This window comes from Lolium rigidum, chromosome 1 (genome assembly GCF_022539505.1).
Source record: "Lolium rigidum isolate FL_2022 chromosome 1, APGP_CSIRO_Lrig_0.1, whole genome shotgun sequence".
Classification (NCBI taxonomy): Eukaryota; Viridiplantae; Streptophyta; class Magnoliopsida; order Poales; family Poaceae; genus Lolium; species Lolium rigidum.
In genome coordinates this window covers 1,093,763-1,100,380 of record NC_061508.1, presented here as the reverse complement: position 1 = coordinate 1,100,380, position 6,618 = coordinate 1,093,763, and positions in this window count along the sequence as shown.

Genomic DNA, 6,618 nt, shown 5'->3' with positions numbered 1-6,618 from the left:
TTATGGGCTGGGACGTCGCCTTATGTTATTGCCTCTTAGGCCCTTTGCAGTCTTGTTATCTAGATAACATAATTTGCTTTCTGTTGCTTGTTGAATTGTGGTCAGTGACCTCTGCGTGTAATAAATTTGGATCTTAACTCTGATAAGAGTTGTAATATATTTGCTTTGAGTCGTAGAGTCACTGTTGTGTTACCGATTCTCATCCTGTAGACCCTAGAGATCTAGGTTAGGCTTATGCCAGATGTGCTATCTGGGTTTGTCTAGCCCTGACCTCCGGGGTTGCGACAGGGTGCCGGCCACTATGAGGGGTGCGGCCACGGTGGCTTTGGTGTGGCCGGCCCCCTCCCCCTTGCCCCTCATTATATAGGTGGAACCCCCAAGTGTTGGACTACAAGTCTTCGAATAAGACCCCAACCCAAAACCTTCCATGTGTAGGGAAACCTACCCAAGGTGGGACTCCCACCTCAAGTGGGACTCCCACCCTTCCATGAGGAGGGGGTGGCCGGCCCCCTTGGTGGAGTCCACCTTGGACTCCACCCCTCTAGGGTTGGCCGGCCATGGGAGGTGGAGTCCCTCCGGGACTCCTCCTTCCTTAGTGATTTCTTCCGGACTTTTCTAGAACCTTCCATAAAATCTCCGGATCATTTTCAAACTTATAAAATGACTTCCTATATATGAATCTTATTCTCCGGACCATTCCGGAACTCCTCGTGATGTCCGGGATCTCATCCGAGACTTCGAACAATACTTCAAACTCCATTCCATATTCAAGTTCTACTATTACAACATCAAACCTTAAGCGTGTCACCCTACGATTCGCGAACTATGTGGACATGGTTGAGAACTCTCTCCGACCAATAACCAATAGCGGGATCTGGAGATCCATAATGGCTCCCACACATTCAATGATGACTTAGTGATCGAATGAACCATTCACATACGATACCAATTCCCTTTGTCACGCGATATTTTACTTGTCCGAGGTTTGATCATCGGTATCTCTCTATACCTTGTTCAACCTCGTCTCCTGACAAGTACTCTTTACTCGTACCGTGGTATGTGGTCTCTTATGAACTTATTCATATGCTTGCAAAACATTAGACGACATTCCACGAGAGGGCCCGAGTATATCTATCCGTCATCGGGATGGACAAATCCAACTGTTGATCCATATGCCTAAACTCATACTTTCCGGATACTTAATCCCACCTTTATAACCACCCATTTACGCAGTGGCGTTTGATGTAATCAAAGTACCTTTCCGGTATAAGTGATTTACATGATCTCATGGTCGAAAGGACTAGGTAACTATGTATCGAAAGCTTATAGCAAATAACTTAATGACGTGATCTTATGCTACGCTTAATTGGGTGTGTCCATTACATCATTCATATAATGATATAACCTTGTTATTAATAACATCCAATGTTCATGATTATGAAACTAATCATCTATTAATCAACAATCTAGTTAAGAGGCTTACTAGGGACTCTTTGTTGTTTACATATCACACATGTATCAATGTTTCGGTTAATACAATTATAGCATGGTATATAAACATTTATCATAAACATAAAGATATATAATAACCACTTTTATTATTGCCTCTTGGGCATATCTCCAACACATTACGACAAATTACATAGACCGCTATCCAGCATGCATCCGCACCCCTTCCAGTATTAAGTTGCAAACAACAGACAATTGCATTGAATATGGTGCGTAATGTAATCAAGACAAATATCCTTAGACAAAGCATTGATGTTTTATCCCTAGTGGCAACAGCACATCCACAACCTTAGAACTTTCTGTCACTGTCCCAGATTAAATGGAGGCATGAACCCACTATCAAGCATAAATACTCCCTCTTGGAGTTACAAGTATCAACTTGGCCAGAGCCTCTACTAGCAACGGAGAGCATGCAAGATCATAAACAACACATAGATGATAGATTGATAATCTACATAACATAGTATTCCATATTCATCGGATCCCAACAAACGCAACATGTAGCATTACAAATAGATGATCTTGATCATGATAGGCAGCTCACAAGATCTGACAATGATAGCACAATGAGGAGAAGACAACCATCTAGCTACTGCTATGGACCCATAGTCCAGGGGTGAACTACTCACACATCACTCCGGAGGCGATCATGGCGATGAAGAGTCCTCCGGGAGATGATTCCCCTCTCCGGCAGGGTGCCGGAGGCGATCTACTGAATCCCCCGAGATGGGATTGGCGGCGACGGCGTCTCTGGAAGGTTTTCCGTATCGTCTCGGTACTGGGGTTTTCTCGACGAAGGCTTTAAGTAGGCGGAAGGGTAGGTTTAGGGCGTCACGAGGGGCCCACACAACAGGGCGGCGCGGGCCCCCCTTGGGCCGCGTGGCCCTAGTGTGGCGGCGCCTTGTCGCCCCACTTCGTATCTCCTTCGGTCTTCTGGAAGCTTCGTGGAAAAATAAGACCCTGGGCGTTGATTTCATCCAATTCCGAGAATATTTCCTTTGTAGGATTTCTGAAACCAAAAACAGCAGAAAACAGCAACTGGATCTTCGGCATCTTGTCAATAGGTTAGTGCCGGAAAATGCATAAATATGACATAAAGTGTGTATAAAACATGTGAGTATCATCAATAAAGTAGCATGGAACATAAAAATTATAGATACGTTTGACATGTATCAACGCTGTGGCAGATTTTGCTGATCAATTCACACGTCTGGAGTTTGAGAATGTGTTACGTGTAAAGCACACGTCCGTTGGGAACCCCAAGAGGAAGGTGTGATGCGTGCAGCGGCAAGTTTTCCCTCAGTAAGAAACCAAGGTTATCGAACCAGTAGGTGTCAAGAAGCACGTGAAGGTTGTTGGTGGCGGAGTGTAGTGCGGCGCAACACCAGGGATTCCGGCGCCAACGTGGAACCTGCACAACACAATCAAAGTACTTTTCCCCAACGTGATAGTGAGGTTGTCAATCTCACCGGCTTGCTGTGACAAAGGATTAGATGTATGGTGTGGAAGATGATGTTTGCAAAGAACAGTAAGAACAAGTATTGCAGTAGATTGTATTTGTAAGGGTACATTGCCCCTATGTGTGGTTTTGGTAATTAATGACAACCCCTATGGACTAATGTTTTCATTGAGTTTATATGAAGGAATATTCCATAGGTACTACTTGCTCTCCATGTGTTGGATTCAAGTATGGATGCCATGAAGATAAAGGTATACCTTGTGTATTGGCATCAAGATCATCGGTATGAAGATATATATATGTGATATGATCAAGAAGAAGAAATGAAGATGGAGCTCTTATGTGGAACTCAATATTAGTCATGCTCTATCTTATGTGAGTATGAGAAGATACAAGGTTGAGTTGGGCAAGTTCAAGATGAGCATCTTGAGTGAATCACATGCTTGAAGCTTGCCGTCCATTTGGTGATAATGGACATGTGAAGATGTGCATCAATGGGGCTTTCCAATCATAGTGTATGGGGGAGTATTTGTGAGTCTTCACGAAGCAACATTGATCAAGTAAGGCATTCCGGCTTGAGTGAAGCTTGAAGATTTATCATCAAGATCAAGCGGGATGCGCAAGGCAAAGGTATGGACTTGCTAGGTTTTCCTTTTACCGGTCTCAAGGTGGATGTTGGGAGACCGGATTATAGGATAGATAGCCGCACTATTAAGAGGGGCTTTCGGTTGGGTAACTTGATCACATCATCTTAGGGAGCTCAATCTTTGCATACTTTGCATATCCTTATTGCTTCTTGGTGTTTCTCTGTGTGAGGTTCTTGAGCTTGTTGCTAGCTTTACAACAAGCCCAAGTTCATCGAAAACGGAATCCGCATGCATCCTCTATTGCGTTTTCGAGTTTGGACGTCTTCACCGTTTCTTGACGGTGGGAGACTCACTCTCTAAAATCATCTAAAAATGTTCTGTGAGGAGTCTCCATATTTGGGGTTGGGGTTCTATTCGTCGTTATCTTTCCAACAAAATTGGTTTCATTCGAATCGGAGTTCGGGAGCATTAGTTATTAAAGAAAAGGGAAAAAGAGAAAAGAATAAAAAGAAAAGAAAAGAAAAAAAAAGGAGGCGAGGCAGCCGGTTGGCCGCCCGGCCTGCCGGGCCGCGCGCCGGCCCACCCGGTCGTGACCGGCCCAGGCACCGGTGCCATCCGGACCGTGTCCAGTGGCCATTTGGCCCGCGACCGGTCTCGGGCCCGGTCCGGCTCCGGCCTGCCCGGCGCCTCCTCCGGCCCGACCGGCCTTGCGCTCACTCCGCAGCTGGCAGGCCCAGCTGCCCCCCCCCCCCCCGGCCCAGCCGGATCCGCTCTGGGCTGCCTTGGCCGCCGGAGGCCCACAGCCTGGCCTCTCCCGCGCGGCTCGAAGGATTTCCGCCGCCCGGCGCGGCATCTGCCCGCCCGGTTGCTGGGCCGGTCGGACCGGGCAGGCCGCCGGCCTCCCCAGCCCAGGCTCCGGTCAACCGGCCTGGCAGCCGGCCTGGGCGCCTTTTTTGCCCGATTTTAATGTGATTTTCACCCTACTTTTTCCCCAACGGTTATTTTTCTCCCTTGACTATAAATAGCCCTTCTTCCACCTTGAGCAACAACTTCTTCCCCTTTCTCTCACCTCCATTGTTGCATTTGAAGAAGTTGCTCTCTCCCTTGATTCCTCCAACCATTCTTGCTCATATTTGAGGATTTGAGAGAGGAGATCTAGATCTACACTTCCACCAAACCATTTCTTCTCTAAGTGAGAGAATCTCTTGGGATCTAGATCTTGGAGTCTTTAGTTGACTTTCCCCCTTGTTCTTCCTCTCCAATCTCATCCTAGCATTCGTTGCTTTGGTGGGATTTGAGTGTGAAGGACTTGAACACCTCCGGTGTTCTTGATTTGCATCATTGCATAGTGTTGAGCTCTCCACCACGATTTGTTCGAGTGAGAGACCGTGAGCTTGTTACTCTTGGAGGGTGACCTCCTAGTTGGCTTGGTTGGTGTCCCGGTGATCTCTTCGTGGAAGATTGTGAAGGGGCCGGGCTTCTCCTTCGTGGAGCTTGTGAAGTGGTTGTGGAGCTTGCCATCTCCGGAGCGGAGGAAAAGCTAACCATAAGGAAAGGGCCATTATCCTTCGTGGGTGTGATTCGGAGAATAGGGTGAGCCTTCGTGGCGCGGGGAATCCTTCGTGGGACCTCCACTCCTCCAAACGTGACGTACCTTGTTGCAAAGCAAGGGAACACGGGAATACATCCTCGTCTCCGCGTGCCTCGGTTATTTCTATACCCGAGCTCTCTTTCCTTGTGATAGCCATCGTGCTTGAAGTACATATATCTTGCTATCACTTGTGCTACATATATCTTGTGCCTATCTTGCTTAGCTCTAGTTGCTATTGTTACACTTAGTTGAGCTTAGCATATTTAGGGTTTGTGCTTGTAAACTAAACGATAGTTTAATTCCGCATTCTTACAAGACAAATCCGCAAGAGTTTGTAATTGCCTATTCACCCCCCCCCTCTAGGCGACATCTCGATCTTTCAGTATTCAATGTAAAAGAATGGACCGGGGTCCTGATACGTCTCCGACGTATCGATAATTTCTTATGTTCTATGCCACATTATTGATGATATCTACATGTTTTATGCACACTTTATGTCATATTTATGCATTTTCTGGAACTAACCTACTAACAAGATGCCGAAGTGCCAGTTGTTGTTTTCTGCTGTTTTTGGTTTCAGAAATCCTAGTAACGAAATATTCTCGGAATTGGACGAAATCAACGCCCAGGTTCCTATTTTGCCCGGAAGCATCCAGAACACCCGAGAGTCGCCAGAGGGGGGCCACACAGGCCCCAGATGATAGGCCGGCGTGGCCCAGGCCCTGGCCGCGCCGCCTTATGGTGTCGTCGCCCCTTCGACCTTCTGACGCCGCCTCTTCGCCTATAAAAAGGTCCCAGACCTAAAACATCGGGACGAAAAAGCCACGGTACGAGAAACCTTCCAGAGCCGCCGCCATCGCGAAGCCAAGATCTGGGGGACGGGACTCTCGTTCCGGCACGCCGCCGGGACGGGGAAGTGCCCCCGGAAGGCTTCTCCATCGACACCACCGACATCTCCATCAACGCTGCTGTCTCCCATGAGGAGGGAGTAGTTCTCCATCGAGGCTCGGGGCTGTACCGGTAGCTATGTGGTTAATCTCTCTCCTATGTGCTTCAATACAATAATCTCATGAGCTGCCTTACATGATTGAGATTCATATGATGATGCTTGTAATCTAGATGTCATTATGCTAGTCAAGTGGGTTTTACTTATGTGATCTCCGGAGACTCCTTGTCCCACGTGTGTAAAGGTGACTAGTGTGTGCACCGTGTGGGTCTCTTAGGCTATATTTCACGAGAATACTTATTCATCGTTATGAATGGCGTAGTGAAGTGCTTATTTATATCTCTTTATGATTGCAATGTGTTTTGTATCACAATTCATCTATGTGCTACTCTAGTGATGTTATTAAAGTAGTCTATTCCTCCTGCATGGTGTAAAGGTGACTAGTGTGTGCACCGTGTGGTTCTTGTCGTAGGCTATGATCATGATCTCTTGTAGATTGAGAAGTTAACTATTCTTGTGATGGTAT